Here is a 17,152-nt window from a genome sequence, read left to right on the forward strand (position 1 = left end):
ATTTTACTACCAGGCTATAGCAGGATATTTGTCCCTGCATCCTCAGGGAAGTAGCAGCTGATGCCCAGACTAAAAAGCACAATATTAAAATGCACGGTTGTCTTACCCAGGGGCTGCCACCCACACTTGCAAGAAAATTTCCTGGAAAAGCTACTAGCACTGCCAAGACCTTGGCAACCTTGACAAAGTTGCTTTACCTCTGCATCATGTGGCCCTAAAGTGTAAAACAAGACTAAATACTGTCTCCAAACCAGGTCACAGAGGAGATGAGTAGAGTCTGCAATGTGGTTTAATGTCACTGGGGATTTGACACATTAGAAATGTTATTAAAAGGCCATGACAGTCTAACAATGTTTCCATTAAACATCCCATCCTTCACAGAGGAAGTTTATGCTTTGGCACAAGACAAACAAGGAAAAGAATTTCAGATGAAGCCTTTGTAGTAGGATATATTCCTGCATCTAGCAGTTGTGTTCCCAAGGGACAGACATTTAAACAGCCAGAAGTAATGAATATGCTTAGCTACCTTTGAGTGCCTGTGAACAGAAAAGCGAAAAAGCAGGAGAAACAGGTACTTGCACGCCATAGGGACTGAAACGTAACACCAGAATCAGGGAGCTATAAGCTTCTAGAAAGGAGACAGGAACTACGTTTGCCATCCTGGTATCCCCTCGCAGCACAGAGTAGTGCCTTGTATGGAAGTGTTACCGGTGCAACAGAGAAGAGGAAGCCAGGGTCACTGGACTCCAGTCCTCCAAACCCCCACTTCAGTGAGCTGCCGTTTAGGCACCCAGCCAGGCCAAGTAGAATACCATGAAAATTGGTTTTAAATGCTACATCAAGAAGGCACATGCCAATAATATTCAGCTGAATCATTAAAAACACCCTCCACCCTCCTAATCTACCCTTATGCCAGCATCTGCCCATGAGAACTACAGTTTACAGTGTACACCACCCTAAGACCACTCAAAGTTTATGTTAACAGAGCAGCAAGGACAACTAAGGTTGCTAATAACAAACCAGTGAGTATCTAACACAGCCTGAGGTGTATCAGACACAATAATAGAAAAGAACTGGAATTTATATCCTTTTTTGTTCTTTTAAAAGTCAGAATAAGAGGTTTGCAACTTTAAATTGCAAGTTTATTTTAACTTCTGCTTTGCATTCAGGAGACAGGTAATTTTTCGTCACACTGTATAAAGTGCTGCTGAAAATATGTTGTGTTTTTCTGCAGTATAATTTTATTGCTGGCCTTCTGCCAAAAGTCTTTCTGGCAGCATCTCCCACAGTTGGAATCTGTGTATCTGGGTCAGAAAAGACAAGCCGCTTTTCAGAACAGCTCAATACATTTGGCAGAGATGCTGATATTATAATTGAACTCTTTCAGCAATTCTTTTTATGATGTACCCAGACACCAAACAAAACAAGATCTGCAATGTTGATTAATGTCAAAATAACTGACAGAAAAATATCAAAATAGTTTTCCCTCATGTTAAAAGTATCAACAAACTGAGGGGAACAGATAAGAAATACAATTCATGAGGATTCAGTGAGGAGCATAGGGCAGAGAAATCTGCAAAGTATGACTGACCTTCTACTTGTGTAGGTATTTACTATTTTAAATCCGAACTCCCTGTACAGAACTGGTTTCTTCATTCTTCACCACCATAAGAAGAGAAATCCTAGCCATTCACAACCATATCAGCATTCTGTAAAGAAGTGCAATTGTAACACCGGGACACATATTTAATAAGATTCAGACTGCTTCCAACAATATGCTCAGCATTCAATTTCACCTGGAGACTGTATACTCATAGGAGTTTTATTATTTTCCAAATAATGCAATTCCTGGCAAAGTTGCATCTGGGTTAGCCTTTAGAAGACTGGAATCTTCCAGCCAAATGAATAATTACAAAGCAACACTACAGTTAAAAACTGGAAAGGTACTTCCTCTGGCAAATTCTTACACTTCATGCAACAAATACTTGAGTCTAGTACTATTCCTGTCTGTTCAGTTCTCACAACATTTGCAAAAAAAGGCTCCTGTGCTCAGAAACCTCTTAGGAGCAGCCTCTGTCAGGTAGCCCCGACACCCAGCTTTATCAAGTGCCAAAGACGGGTAGGCACATACTTGATAAACAGATCTGGAACCACGGCATCTGTGATCACCAGAACGGAGGAATCCAAGTCATCTCCAGGGTCTAGAGCTCTGACAATGCTCACAGTGCAAGGAAAGCAGCTGCCTGCTTGTCAGTGTGGAGGAAGCTACTGAAAGAGCTCCTTAGAGAGAATTCAGCTGTGCCAAGGATGACAGGCATGGACAGAGAACTTGGGGACCCTTGGTTCAAAGATGCAACAAAGCACTTGCAACTGAAAATGGGTGAACACATGGATTCACCTCCAGGTGGTAGAGCAAGGAATGAAAAAACAGCCAAAATAAGTCACACTGGTAAAGGAATTAAAGAAGTTGAAGAATTAAAGACAAACAATCAGTTAATCTAGATTAATGTGTTAAGGTAAAAGGAAACAGGGATGTGCACAGCATAGCTCATTTTTAGCTCCTGGAAAGAGCGTGAAGAAAAGATGGTCTAAGGGGAAATCATCACTAGCTTAAGAGGAAGGCTAAAAAAAGGAACACAGAGGCAGAGTGTGAGCATATATACAATCATTTGAAGAATAAAATGCTGTATTTTCTATAGAACCACACCATCCAATCTCAGAAAGAAATATACATTAGTGGAAATAACTGCAGATATCAAATTATAATGTATAACAAAGAAAAATAGTTTTGGAAGGAATATAAATCCTTCTCCTTTAGGATTTAAGCTACTGTTCACTACTGAGGACAGGAAGATATACCACCAAACTGCCTAAGTGGTTTTCAGAGCAGCACACCAGTTGCAGTCCTCAAGGTGTTTTTTACCTATATCTCTCTCCAGATTTTTATATGGCCTCATGTTCCCTGGCACCTGCACAATACCCAGCACACCAGTCACAGCTAGTGCTACAAAGGGTCTCTAATGAAAAAATTTTGAAAATACCTTCATCTCTTGGCATGGGTGTCAAGATACAAGACTGAGACGAGACAGACCGAGTGCAAAAAAGAATTAAAAACTGGCTGTTGACACTTAAATAACAAATCGACACATGAACATTAACAGTTTAATGCATTTCCTGCTCAACCAGTCAGAAACATCCAAAACAGAATTGCTTGTAAAACTGAGCACTACAGAAAACAAAACATCTTAAAGGGAGCACTTCTTGGCAGGTGTCTTAAAAAAATAAAATTAAATTTAAAAAAAAAAAAAAATCACAGATTAGATAGTACATAAATAATTAATAGCAAAGTATTCATTTGAGACAACGCAGAAACCACCACTGGATTCTCAATGTCTGTGAAATGTTAAAGTGATTTCTGACTTCCAACATCCTAACGTAGGCATTCCTGCTCTTCTGGCTAAACTGGACAATGGAAACCTGATGCTATTTTGCAGTACACACCCGTTTGTGAAGCAGTCATAATTCGACATCCACATTCAAAATCATCCGAAATTCATAACACGGACTACATTCATTTACAGTTGAAGAATTAACTAAATTAATAAAAAGGATTACATTACACTGAAATGACATTCACCATCTGCAATGTCATTTTTCCAGAGACAGAGCTGGTTTAAACAAAATTCTGGATCTTTGCCTGAAATTACATCACATTCTCCTAAAGAGAATCACAGTTCTACCTCCTCATCCACACTGTGCAGTTTAGTGCCATGCTGGGCTTCTCACCACCCAGGCCTTGTCCTGCACTCACATCCCAACACTAAAGCTTTATAGACCTTCAAACTCCTTGATACTTTCCATGTCCATATCATTTGTGTCTGCTCCCTTACCTGCAAGGTTTTCTTTGCTCCAGAACCACAGTGGGAAGCAGCCACAATGTTTAAGAGATTAAGAACAGGGACATTCCTTCCCTAGCACCCTTCAGCTTAACTGAAATAGCTGCAGTGCCCCAGTTTTCTTTCCTGCTATGATTCATATCCCATAGACTGCAGGTTGACCTAAGCTGCAGCCTACCAACTAACGACATTTGACCCACTCAACCAGGATGGGGAAAAGGCCACCAAGATGCCACTCTCCCACCAAGAAGAATGTGTCTTCTACAGAACTGTGAGGCCAAAGGCATACACGTGGAAAAGGCTGGAAATCATGGCGTTCCCTCCCTATGTTGGTACTAAATAAAATTAAAGAGAGACTGGAGAACAAACTATCCTACAGTAAAACTAGATCTGCTTTATTGGTGGTTTGCACTTTTCATCAATTCCATGAGGCAACAGCAAAACACATTTGCTCTACTAGCTGTTCCCTGTTCTGCATCTCAAGCTAATACGTATCTTGGTCATTAGTAAGATAAAAGCAACATGGATCCTAAACCTCTGTGTTGTAAATAAAACAAATTTAGTAATTTTTTCTTACAAGTAATACAATGTAAATACTATGCTTGAGAGTCACGTTTTTCTAATGTTTACATAAAGTTTCAATTGCAGAGTATTAAGAAGTTTTTAAGAATAAATGCTATCCTTCTGACCATAAATTTCAGCAACCCTTAATGGTGAAATTTAAGCAAGTTTCTCCCCTAGAACTGCTTCCCTGATGTCAATATGTAAAGAAGCTGGCATTTTCAATATTGCAAATCCGTACTGGCTACTGTGCACATCTGCCTTTCAGCCAGTTTAAACATTCATGACTCTCCACTTTAATGCATTTTCTAGTATGTCAGTCTTGCTGCTTCAGTGACTTTTTTTTTATTATTATTTAAAGAGAGAAGATTTAAAAGGATTTGGAAAAGACGACCACTAGACTCTGCAAGTATTGTGCAAAGAGCTCTTGTGCTCTCAGCCAGTACACATCCTCCATCAGACTTCTACCACGTTTTAGTTCCACTATGACTACTGAACCTACAGGTTAATTTTTTACTTCCTGTCTAATTGGCTATTTTGTCAAAGAACATCTTGTCAAAGGTTCTAGGTTACTAAAAGCTTCTTTAAGGGTTTTTTCTTGCCATCTCTCATCCATCCAACCCTGTTATTTTCAGTTTGTTTCTCTCTTATTCTCCTGTGTCTTAGATTATTATTTCCAGGGAAGTCTGAAGCTCAATGTGAGAACATGTAATGCCACAGAAGCGTCTGAAACAAAATCTGTAACTATGATCTTAGGCTCTTTTGGAAACAAAAGCCTCCTCTTTTGAAACACTCTTCCTTCACAATGCTGCAGATAACCCGTACAGTCTCACCAGCCCAGAGGGGCAGAACCCTGTCTGTTGGCTGCTGCACCACTCAGGTCTTCAGTCCTACCTGCAAGGGCTCACTGCAGCCCTCAGCAGGCACACCACCCTCAGCTACAACAGAACGGAACCTGCAGTTTGTTTAATGAACATCTTCCACATGACTGACTTGGAATTGGTTTTATAAGTCATTCACACAAAAAAGAGGGGAAGGGAGAATTTTTAGTAAATTGTTTCTAAAAAGCCCATGTTAAAAAAAAAAACCCAGTATTCAAAGCCAATGAATCAGTATTATTAATGGAAGCATTCAGAGCAAGAAGAATGGCAGAAATACTATCTGCCAGGCAGAAGCTACCAAATTTGATTCAGAATATAGTACAAGAACCCCTACAACAGAAGCAACGGGGATATCTCTCTAGGGAAGAGTACCCTGGCTGCCATCGATTTTCAGCCTCAGAACGCAGTTATTCACTTCAAACGTACGATAACCCTACCAAAAGATTTGAATCTGTTTATTCATGAAAGCTAGCAATGATATCCATAATGAAGTAAAAGACAACACCACACCAACACGTTAGATGGTAGAGAAAGAACTGTTGGTCTGACATTAGTGACGTAAGTCCACTATTTGTGTCTTGAACAAGATTTTTTAGTAGAAAGTCCTAGCTTGGCTAACAGGAAGACAAAAAGTCACAAACATACTTGGAGATTTACAAAACTAATATTAAAAAAACCTATTCCCCTGGAAAACCATAAGAGTCTAAAAATATTTTAAAGTGGCTTAATCCAGCATCTTCTTGCCTCAGCAGATCTACCCTGCATGCATGTGCTGTCAGATCTGCCAACTTCAGTTGCAAAACTCATCTATTATTCTTCTCTCCAGTTAGCACAGCACAGCTATGTAGAAGGAAAAAAAAAAAAAGACAACTTTAGCAGGGACCACCAGCAGCGGCAATGCTCAGTTTGAAGACCACAAGCTAGGTTGCAAAATTAATTTCTCAGTGTAAGTTATATCTGTCAGTCTCATCCTTAGGAACTTCCTGAGACAAGTAATGAATTCCACAGCCTTTTTTGTTTGCTTATTATTAATATGATATTGAAATAAAAAAGTTAGCAAAATTATGTTTAGGTGTCTGTAGCACTATATTCTCCAATGTCTTTGGAGAACACAACTGTAAGTAAGTGATCTTGAACTTGAGAAGTTACATTCCATTTTTTTATCTTTTGAATTTCAAATAAAATCTGGGGGAAAAAAGAAGCTATCAGTATTAATCGGCCAATCCACCTGGATGTCATTTTTAAGAACACGGACACAACTTTGTTGGTTTGGTCTCTTTTCTCTAAATTTCATATAGGATTATGAATTAGTTTAATCCCTCTTCATAGATAACAATGTCATCTCTAGTGTGCCACTTTACTCACAACACCATGACACACTTAGTTCTTCATTTGTTAGTAGAAGGCTTCCTCAGTCTTTGCCATTCACCACTGTTTTCTTTACATCAAGTAATCAACATCATACCTTGTTCTCCCTGTCAACGTTAAGCAACACACCGCTGTTTGTGGAGGTTAATAACATGACATCCAGGTTAGGAAACAGAAGTGTGTGATAGCAAGCTGTTGCAACTCCAGCGTAAAAGAGGGTGCAGACCCATTTTTCTCTGAGGGAAGCAAGCAGACTGTGCAATCAATAGCAGCATTCAAAATGCTCTCAGCTTTGCAGGGAGATCAATTTACAACAACAAAAATCTCACTTTCTCCCCAAAGCTCACTTCATACACTATAGTTGCTAAAAGCAACACTTGAAATTACTATCAGGGGAAAGACTAGAGAAAAACAATCTAAGTTAGTTTATTTTGGGCCATTAACTGCATTTTGTGTCTAGCCACTTCAGTTCCCCCGATAACAGGAAGCCTGCTGTTCCTAAAAGCAACATTGATGGGATTTATTTTATTTTTCAAAAGAAGGTGCACTTGGAAAGTCACGACGTGTCAGGGTAGGAGAGTGCACAGTTCAAGATGCAGAAGACAGGATCCAAACCAGACTTAAAAAACAGCTACTATATAAATTGACTGTATTCTCCTAAACTGGGCAATAGGATATAAAACCTTTCATCCCTCAGTGAGAAGTTATGAGGAAGCTAGATTAGAGTCTTAACGTTTTTATTGTCCCCTTAGCCACCTATGTAAATCTGTGTCCATGTCACACCACCATCATTATTACAGGATACCACAGCAAGGAGAACAAGAACCAAAGGGACATGAACATTGAACTCTGCTCTTGTCAGCACAAAAAACCTGCTTGGTTTTCACAGTCTAAAACTATACTTTTAGTGGTAAAAGAATGTCAGATTATAATGCCTTCAATCTAGCTTATTCCACAGTTCAAACAAGATTCAACTCAAAAAACTGAAACTTTTGTGTTCATGAGAAAAATCCTTTAAAAAAAAGTACAAAGATGTGTTGCTTTGTGCACTGAAAGAGCACTTGCTTCGGCTGTTTTACGAGTTCTTCTATTCACTTTGCACGGCTCCTCTATTGTGGAAACAAAAGTCTCTGTATTGGGCCTTCTCAGGGATATTTGGAAACTCCTACACTTAGTGCAACAGAGTGTTCAGAGGCCAGTAAGAACTGTTTTTAAAAGTTAGTTCATCATTAATTAACTGCAGAAATACATGAAAGAAAACAATAACAAGGTGAACATTCTTCCAAAGGCTTTTTGCTTGTTTTGAGAGAAACAAAAAGGAAGTCGTTAAACCTAGCTAACACTTTTTTACTTAGCATTTTGCTCTAAAGCATTTAGAACTCATACACTGCAGGACCAGGAAAAGAATGCCAGAGCCACCAGTGCAGAACTCTCAACACAAGAAAAGGTTGTCCCTGAAATTCAGTGAACAAATACTACCAGACAGTTTCATGCTTTACCGAGACAAAATCCACAAGTTAAATTTAGAATGATGATTTCTGCAGGCACTCAGATGTTTCTGTTCTAAATTTTTTAGAAACTGCAAATTAGAACTTGGCAGACTTTAAACTGACCCAGCATGTGTCTTCTGTAATCCAAATCATATTCTGTCCTATTACTCTGCAAAACTGTTAGGAAAAAAAATCATGTTTTTCAACGCATGGTTTCAGACAAGTGACAGAGACATTCCATTTATCTCTGTGCTAAGAACAAAACTTCAGTGTTTTTTCCTCTTGGAATACCACCATGAAAATTAAAAGCTAATAGAGGAATCAAAGTTATCTCCATTGGAGAATAAGCACAGTTTGCTGAATAACACTACCTACATAACTGTATTAACTCAAAGTGGTTGTGGTAATTTTTTTCCATTTACCATGGGGAGAATATATCGCATTTCTAGAGACTCTGATCTCATTCTTAAATACTGCAACTGGATACTCACCAAAGTATGCAGGTGTCACCAAGCTGTTTTGTGGAAGCAATGGGCAACCCCTGCAAGTTCACTAGCACTGTCTCTGCAGCCAATGAAGAGATTAAGGTTTTCTGCAGCACCATGAACAATAAATTGAATGAAACAGCTCAGAGATTACAAACCAAAGAAAACTGGGAAACTACTTCTCCATGTACCGGTAAACAGACAGTACTATCCAACATTCCATTGCTAACCTGTGGGAGATAGCAATCTTCAGGCTGGACTTAACAGCAGCGACTAAAAAACATTACTCAGTCTCTTCCATTTTCATTGCAATATCAAGCTTCAATGTGCTTTTATTAGCAAAAAAAAAAAAAAAAAAAAAAAAAAAAATCAGACCTCAGCTACACACACAAGAATTTCACAACACTTCATAAACATTACTTCTCCGATTGCTGTAATAGGTGTAAATGTTATGCTCTTTGCATTTAGAAGAGCCTCCATTGCCCAATGACTTAATTGACTTGCCCAACGCCATAGTAATTCAGTGGTAGGACTTGGAAAATTAGTTAGTTTTTCATTTACTATACACACCAAGCATGGAACATGCTCTCTCCCCCCCTTTCTAGCTTTCCACCCTTTACTTAGGCTTCTTTAGTTTAATTTGAACAGACACTGCATTGCTGGCTGCTTTTGCTATTCAATCTCTCCCTCATAGGACCACAGCCATCCTTCACAAGCCAGCTTGGCAAACTGTCATAGTAAATGCTTGACAACAATTACCTGTAGATTCATGAGATTCAAATTAGCAATTCAATATCTGAATACGGTGTGATTAAACTCAGGAATCTAATTCAGAATGTGTCCTATTTTCAGGCATCAATTTTTTTTAAGAACTCCACTCTTTTTAAAGTCAAACTGACATGGACTCATGAACCTTTTGTGTCTTTTTCAGAAGAGGACAATGGAGTTCCTCTTTTGTTAGGCAGCAGGACACACACAGTCTGTTCTCAAGAAGAACAGGAGCCAGAAAAATAAGAGCATTTCAGGACACTAGCAAGGGACCTGAACCATTCTGCAAGATAAGGGGAAGCTTTATGGCCCTGCTCTATAAAGCAGCCCACTCCTCAGCATTGAGCATCTCACTCTGGACACCAAATTCTAGCATATCATTTGGTTTCGAAGAAAAAAAAAAAAGCAAAGGCAGTTGTGTTTGCCACTTGGCATTTCTAAAGCTCTACGTGGCATAGGAGCAGGCTATGGAGGATAAGGAAGTTCATTCTTCTCTCTCAACAAACAAACAAACAAAAAAAATCAACCAATCAAGAAAAGCCAGCCTTCATACTAGATATTAGATAGCCATCTAAAACACCCAAAAACAAATGAAAAGGATGGAGGGTCTGACAGCATCTCTCTTACAAATCAGAAAAGAAATTGGCAGCTCCTGGATGACCAGGAGTGCATGTCATCACTTCCCCTGCCTGTACCCAAATCACACACCTCAAACAGTAGTTCTTCAATTGTCCCCACACTAAGCTCCAGCCATCTAACAGCAGTTTATCATTTCTGTGAGTTCACTCAGGATGCTGACTTTGATCCTAGATCTGTTGACAAGGCGACTACAGAGTGTGTATTTCAATATGATGATCCCTACAATAAGCCCAACTCTGCCAAAAGGCCACTTTTCATCCCTATTGATGCTACTTTTTCCTCCTTCTAACCCCATCTTCTCTTAGGCTCCTAAGAAACAAACAAAAGAAAAGCAAATGCACACATGTAACAAACAGGTACTGCTTCCCTTCGGCTTCATGTGTTCTAGATGTTTGGATCTCCAGGCAAGCAGTTTTGTCTCCTGTACAGCAGTTTTGTCTCCTGTACAGCAAACACAGAGATGTCTAAAAGCTATCGGCTCTTCTCCTTCTCCCATACTAGTCTTAACAGCTACCCTGTTTAATTGCTTCTGTGCTGGAATATCTGCAAGCTGTTCTTGTGCTGCAGCACTCAACTGCTACAGAGAGACTGGCAAGAGGAAACCCAGTTTTGCGCTACTGCAGACTGGAAGCACTGCAATGTGGAAGAACAGCACAGAAGGCCGTATCAAACAACCCTGCATGAGTTTTGCCTGCTCTCCCCCTTTGCTCCAACCTCCCCATTCTTTATATATCAGGAAGAGAACAGCAAGTTTTTGCAACTTCATGACAAACTTAGAAGATATTTTTCTTTCTCAACAACTGCAGCCAAAAAACATTTTTCGACCTTTTCCACACCAACAACCTTCTCTCTACACACTTCTGTGAATGAACACTACAGAGTCCTTTTACAGTATAAAGACTGTCAGGTTTTCTGATCCATTCCAATATTCCGAAATATGAAGAAAACTTAAGACTGTATTTTGTGCATGCGTATTATCGAACTACTATCCAAACTATCAACACAGATACTACACATGCACACAAAAAGACTTTTTCAGGAGATACTCTATTCTAACAAAGTTTGGAATATTTTCAGTTGGAAGGGACTGACAACAATCATCTAGTCCAATTGCAACACAAGAGGAGCACAAATAATGGAAACGGAGCAAGGAAAAGGCAAGAGAGGGGAAGTACAGCAAATCCCTGTACTCCTCAGCTCTCAGCCAAAATTCAGTCTTCTACGTACTGTGCATAAGACTTGCTACTGTACTGTGTGATGAGGGTAAAGAGAACTCATTGAGACAAGGTGCACCTGCTAAAACTGGCAGTAAAACCAGTCGACTACTGCAAATCAGTAGTGCCCAGTGCAAACAAAGCAAGTCTTTGTTTTTCTGGCACAAGAGAACTCCTTTACTGCAAGTACCACATACAGATCAAACATTTACAAGCAAAAGAAAAGAAGCTAGCTAAGGGATTTATATTAAAATAAAGATTACAGATCTCAGTGTGAAAGAAAACAATAAATGTACCAGTGAGTCCCATGTCCAGACAAGCTCTCCTCAAGCAGTTCTTCCTCTGAAGGAGAACTGCAAGGAGACAGCCTAAGCCAACAGTTTCTACAGCAACTGTAGAAGCACCAGTACAATGATATTCAAACCCTGCAGTAACCGCAGAAGCATCAGTAAATGGATACTCCACATACTGAAGGAACATTTGACAGTTTCACCTGGACTCTCTTACCTCACTGGGCAACTCATTGATCCCAATCAGCTTAGCTCAACTCTGTATTTGCCTGTTTCTCCGCAAACTCTTCTGAATCCTCTTTACCCTTGATATTCTTTCAGTACACTTGTTCCCCTCCAAAATTTCATGGAACTCGACACAGCCATCACAGAAAGTTTTGTAGACATGGTGCTGGAAGGATGACCGACATCATCCTGTAAGGGAGAGACCACCTGCATCTTTGTATGGTGCTGCTGCAACTTCTCACTGAGGGTGGAATGCTGTTATGACAATGACACTATTATGTTGCATTACTAAAAGCACACTTGGAAGTGCCTCAACGGGAACCAAAACAGAGGTACGTTACTAACCAACTACCCACAAAAAGCAGATCCGTTTGTAACATGCGGTTATTTTAACACTAATGCAGAATCCATATTAAGGAACACAAAATATTGCACCTATGCACTTAGTAAGTTTTTCAACGAAGAACTGTAATTTATTGAAGAATGTTTAGGGCAGGCCATATCTCATTTCCCTTTTAAGAATCTGCTTTAATAAGTCACAGTGCCTCAACAGTCGCAGCTTTATCAGTAGTGCCATATAAGCACTCTTTGCAAGAGTTTTTTTCTTAACTCTGCAGTCTTACTTTGTTTCACACTGAAACTTGGCATGAAACTCAGGCTCCTGACCCACAGCAAGAAGTTAAACAACATTGCTCATTTGTTTTTAAAAGGGTCAGGAAGCCTCCAGTTTCAGGTTCTTCAGCGTTCAGGGTGGAGGGGAGCAATATATAGTCACAATTCAGGAACATTCAGTATTCAACCTCTGCCTGCAAAGAACAGGGTTAATCAGAGAACTGTCAAAGATGTGCTCTGTAAACTGCTCTTATTATTGGTTTATTACATGAGGCCACATCCACAAAAACAGATTTTTGGTCAAGAGTTCACTACTTATATAATGCTGACTCCCAGCTACCCGCTTTCAACAATATCCTTTATCTCATGGGCTAACAAAAGGAAAAGTGACTGAATTCCCCCCCCCAAAAAAAGCAGATAAAGCAGACTGTATGGAAATAATCTGCAAAAGAATCTTATTCCCACACTAACGTTAGTAGAAAAGAAACATAAAGACGAAAATATTTTGTTTTTATTTTTGTGCCTTTTATCATGATTGATTCAAATAGTACCATCACTATTTAGATGGTGACAGTTGTTTTTTCTAAAATGTGAAGTACTATGATATCTAAAGTGGAAAAGTATCTTATAAGTTGTTAAAGCATAAGCATGCAAAGAAGACTTCTAGATCAAATTTATTCCTTAGCAGGCTAGTTTTGAAGGAGTAAAGAGTACAGTTCCAGCCAACCATCTTTTAATACAAAGTAATATAAAAAATTATTTATTTAGCAACTACGAACAATGTCAGGTTTCACATAATTTGCTAAGACTGATAATTCAACCAAATTTTTTAAATTGTCGAAAATACCCCAGTTACAGGAGGTTCTTGCTCGCCTCCAAGGTGGGAGTCATGATTCTTTTCTCTTACACAAATTTAGACAACTGTGTTCTCTCTTCAGCCTCCTGGCCATCTGTAGAGATGAGGAGGTGTGTACAGATGTGGGCTCAGAGCAGTACAAGCTACTTCTCTGAGCTCATATTTTTGGCAGTCACCAATTTCACCTTCACCCACCAGAAGCAAAGAAGTTATCAGCCTTGTCTCCCCCCCACCTTCCCAGTATTTGCCTTTCTTCCTGGCTTTTCTAGAACACTTGTCACCGTATCTACCAGAGTACATTTATTACTGGTTTTAAAATAACAGTTTTTAAAATAACAGAGGGAAACATTTCAGGTCTTTATAGGGGAACTTCAGACACGAAGAAACGAAATTGTGCGGTAAATCAGTGGTGGAACCTGAAAAGGGGCCAAATGCTCCCCTAATCAATACTTTCAGTTTAATCACCAGACCTCCTTCACTGGATCACAGTGTTGCTCTGTGCCTGGTATTAAAGAGTTTACTTACTGGGCTTTTTACCAGTTTCCAGTTTTAGAAGGAATGCTCACAATTATTCTGGGCTTGACTGCAATGCACATGACATAACATGTCCAGTTACCATGCATAAGAAACACTGCATTTCAAGTCTACAGGGGCCCAGTGATACACCTACCCCTCTTTAAGGTCATCCAAATGGCATAGCTGATTACTGTAAAGAAACAAATTAAGTCTCTATATGATTAACGACTTGGACAGCACGACCGGGTAACCAAAGAAGCCCTAATCTATTTGTTAAGTCCAATTACCTAGATATCAAATCAAGAGATCATGAAGCATTAGGATGTTGAATAGCTGCTTACTAAACACTTTTAGCTCTCTGAAAAGATGGCAATCACTAAGAATCTATGACATGGAAAATGCTTTCATCAAAGCAGAGATGGGGAGAAATCAGTTCTTGGGCATTTATGTTTTCCTCTCATCTTCCATAGAGCTAAACCAGCTATCAGAGTGAAGGGAAAAAGATTAGCATTAGAAGTGGAAGAGGAGTAGAAATCCAAATGTTCTAAGTCTCTGTACCATATGCATTTACAAAATAATTCGAGCAGATATCTGAGGTAACATCTGAGATCTCACTTCTCAGTCTAGCAAAGTCAAAAGTCTGTGAGGCAAATAAGATGAGCCCAAGCTCCTTCACTTTAGTTAGAGTCCAGCCGCCAGCTCCAATAGGTTCTCAGGATTTCAGTGTAGTTTACTTAAGGAGAAAAAAAAAAAATCTCCAGTTCTCACTGCACTTATTGTTCAGGAAAGGAACTGCAGAAGCCAAGAACTGAGGCCATACAATTTTTTCTTTCTCTTTGTTTCAGGGTGTTTCAGTTACATAACTAACATTCATCTAAAGTACTGCTAATTTACATTAACAGAAGACCCCACCTAGGCACACTTTTTATGTCTCTAAATAAAAAGAAAAAAGAAAAAAAAATTAGCCAGTGAGATTTCTAGAATCCACCTCCATAGTAAAGTACAATCCAACCTGAAATTTCTCTTCCTAATCTACTCTAAAGTCAGTCCAGGCTTGGCTCTGGGGTGCACAACTACCACAATATAGGATATTACAGGGCTAAACACTTCCCAGATTTTCATGGGTACCTTCCAATCCTCAATCTTCTCTACAAGCACTTTATAGTCTTCCATATCATCCTTTATGGATTCCTTGCAACCCCTTCATTTCAAGTATCTTACTTGGAGCTCCATGTTCGCTACTTGTCCCATCATACCTCAGCTTTCCAGTGGCTGCGTGTATTCTCCGGTACTTCACTCCTGAAGACACACGCTGTACACCTCCAGCTCCCCCTTCTATTCCAGAGTCTTTTCCATTAAAGCAAATATTCAAAAATTGTCGTATTATACATATGGAAATCAAGCAAAGTAGATAAAGAAAGTAGAAAAGTACTAAGCACGTAGAGGGTCAGAGAGCAAACTACAGCACCCCATAACCAGAGAAAAAGAGCAAGTTTCCATATGCAAAGAGCTGCCCCTTCAGCACAGAAGTATCAAATATAGTAATAAGTGACTAGTTTTTCTTCTTGTCTTCGTAGTGGAAAATTGATGTCTTCACCCAGATTCAGCATCAGTTACACACCTATCAGAACATCACACAGCTTCCTCACGGCATAGCTGGAAAAACCAGCCACGCAGGTTGTGCTGACTGCTACCGCTCCCCCCGGGCTCAGAGCTGCAGAAGCACCACAGCCAGGCTGCACTTCTCACCAGCTCCTCGCCATGCCCAGGACCAGATAATTAACACCACATAAATAGCTGTTATCTAAACCCAACTCCAAAATTGATTAAATGTTAACACACGTTAGTCAGCACTTTCAGATCCACTGATAACATGTTACTTGTTTCTATGGTTAACAAAAACATCCACAACCTAATCCCATTCATCTTATCTACATAAGGTTACACCGTTGGACCATTTATGATCATGCTATGTACTATAAAAGAAACACAGTACCAGCTTCACTTTTGATCTCTGTCCTATGGGAGTCAGCTAACTCAAATGTCTTTTTTTTTTTTTTAATACAAGTTGTAGTCTGTTTTTTAAATTGACTGATTTGTACCATCTTAAGTGCACACTTTCACCCGGTCTCCAGGTGATATGTTTAGCACAACCATTCAATGTTTTACTAAGCAGGCTGTAAAAAGACCATTTAAGTTAAATACCTTCTTTATTCAGGTATATACCAGCTAGCAACTTTAAGAACGTCACCTATTTCAACAATGGCAACTAAATTCAGTGGGGTGCAGCATGCTGGCTTGTTTCCTTGCTGAATTTTGTACACTCTTTTTAAAGAGCAAGGATGAGGACATTCAAGAGAGATATCATGTTTATGGAAAAGGTTAAATAGCCTCATGGTAACAATGCTTTGACTGCTACACCATAACAAAAAACAAAGCCACCCAACGCCCTGCAACAAATAATGAAAATTTTTATGTCTCCTCTGAGATTAACCATGACTTATCAAAATCCACTGTTACAGCACCCTCCTCCTTTAAAATATAGAATAAAAAAAGGTATATCCATTTTGCAGTATCATTGGATAAACCATTTTGTGGCAAAAATCTCACTGGAGGAAATCAGCAGTGCTCTGTGCCCAAGAAGATCCTGCTCGCAAGCCTCAAGTCTCCTCAGCCTCCACGGTGACTGCTTTGCCAAAGCTCATTTCTAGAAACGTGCAACACTTGTTTCCAAACCAGCTTCAAAGAGCTCGGGCATCCGGGCTTCACACGCACCTCTGTGTCTGTTTATGCTTTTCCAGGAGGGCAGGTACTACCAGCTGAGAAATATGATAAGGGGAAGATTTTGTTTAGGATCAACTGAGTTAATCCAATAGCTTGGGAGAAACATTTCCACATGTAACATCATACCTGTGTCTCAGAGAATACTAAAGACGCTTCAAGGCCCAACACTTAAAACACTACGCCAATGATCAAATTTGCTGTATTACCAGTCAAACAAGAAATGTGTTTAACAAAAGTGTTTCCCCCCCAAGAATCAGAGGAAATAGAGAAGTAAAGGCCTCTAAAATCAACTTGCCCTTTTCTGCTCCTACTACGGGGCAATTTCTAAGAGGCAACATCAGTTTCTCACCATTTGAGTTCATTTACTGTCAAGCCAAATGCCAAGTTCTGCTTCAATCATTGTTTCACTTCTTCAGCACTCACTACATCAAAGTTTAAGGTCTAAAATCTTAATTGATTATGTTTTCTAAGATTTCTTCAAGTTCTGTGATATCTCATGATTACCCACTAGTAAGAGTATTCTTCCCAACCAGATATTCAAACATTTAGTTTTTCAATAAAGTCAAT

General features: G+C 39.4%; 1 protein-coding gene across 12 annotated transcripts in view; it reads right to left on the bottom strand.

The window, feature by feature from the left end:
* The window catches only part of STRBP (spermatid perinuclear RNA binding protein), a 72,028-nt gene that overhangs the window by 49,771 nt on the left and 5,105 nt on the right, over window positions 1–17,152 (bottom strand). The gene's annotated exons all lie outside the window — the stretch shown is intronic.

This window comes from Aptenodytes patagonicus, chromosome 18 (assembly GCF_965638725.1).
Source record: "Aptenodytes patagonicus chromosome 18, bAptPat1.pri.cur, whole genome shotgun sequence".
In the NCBI taxonomy this organism is placed as follows: domain Eukaryota; kingdom Metazoa; phylum Chordata; class Aves; order Sphenisciformes; family Spheniscidae; genus Aptenodytes; species Aptenodytes patagonicus.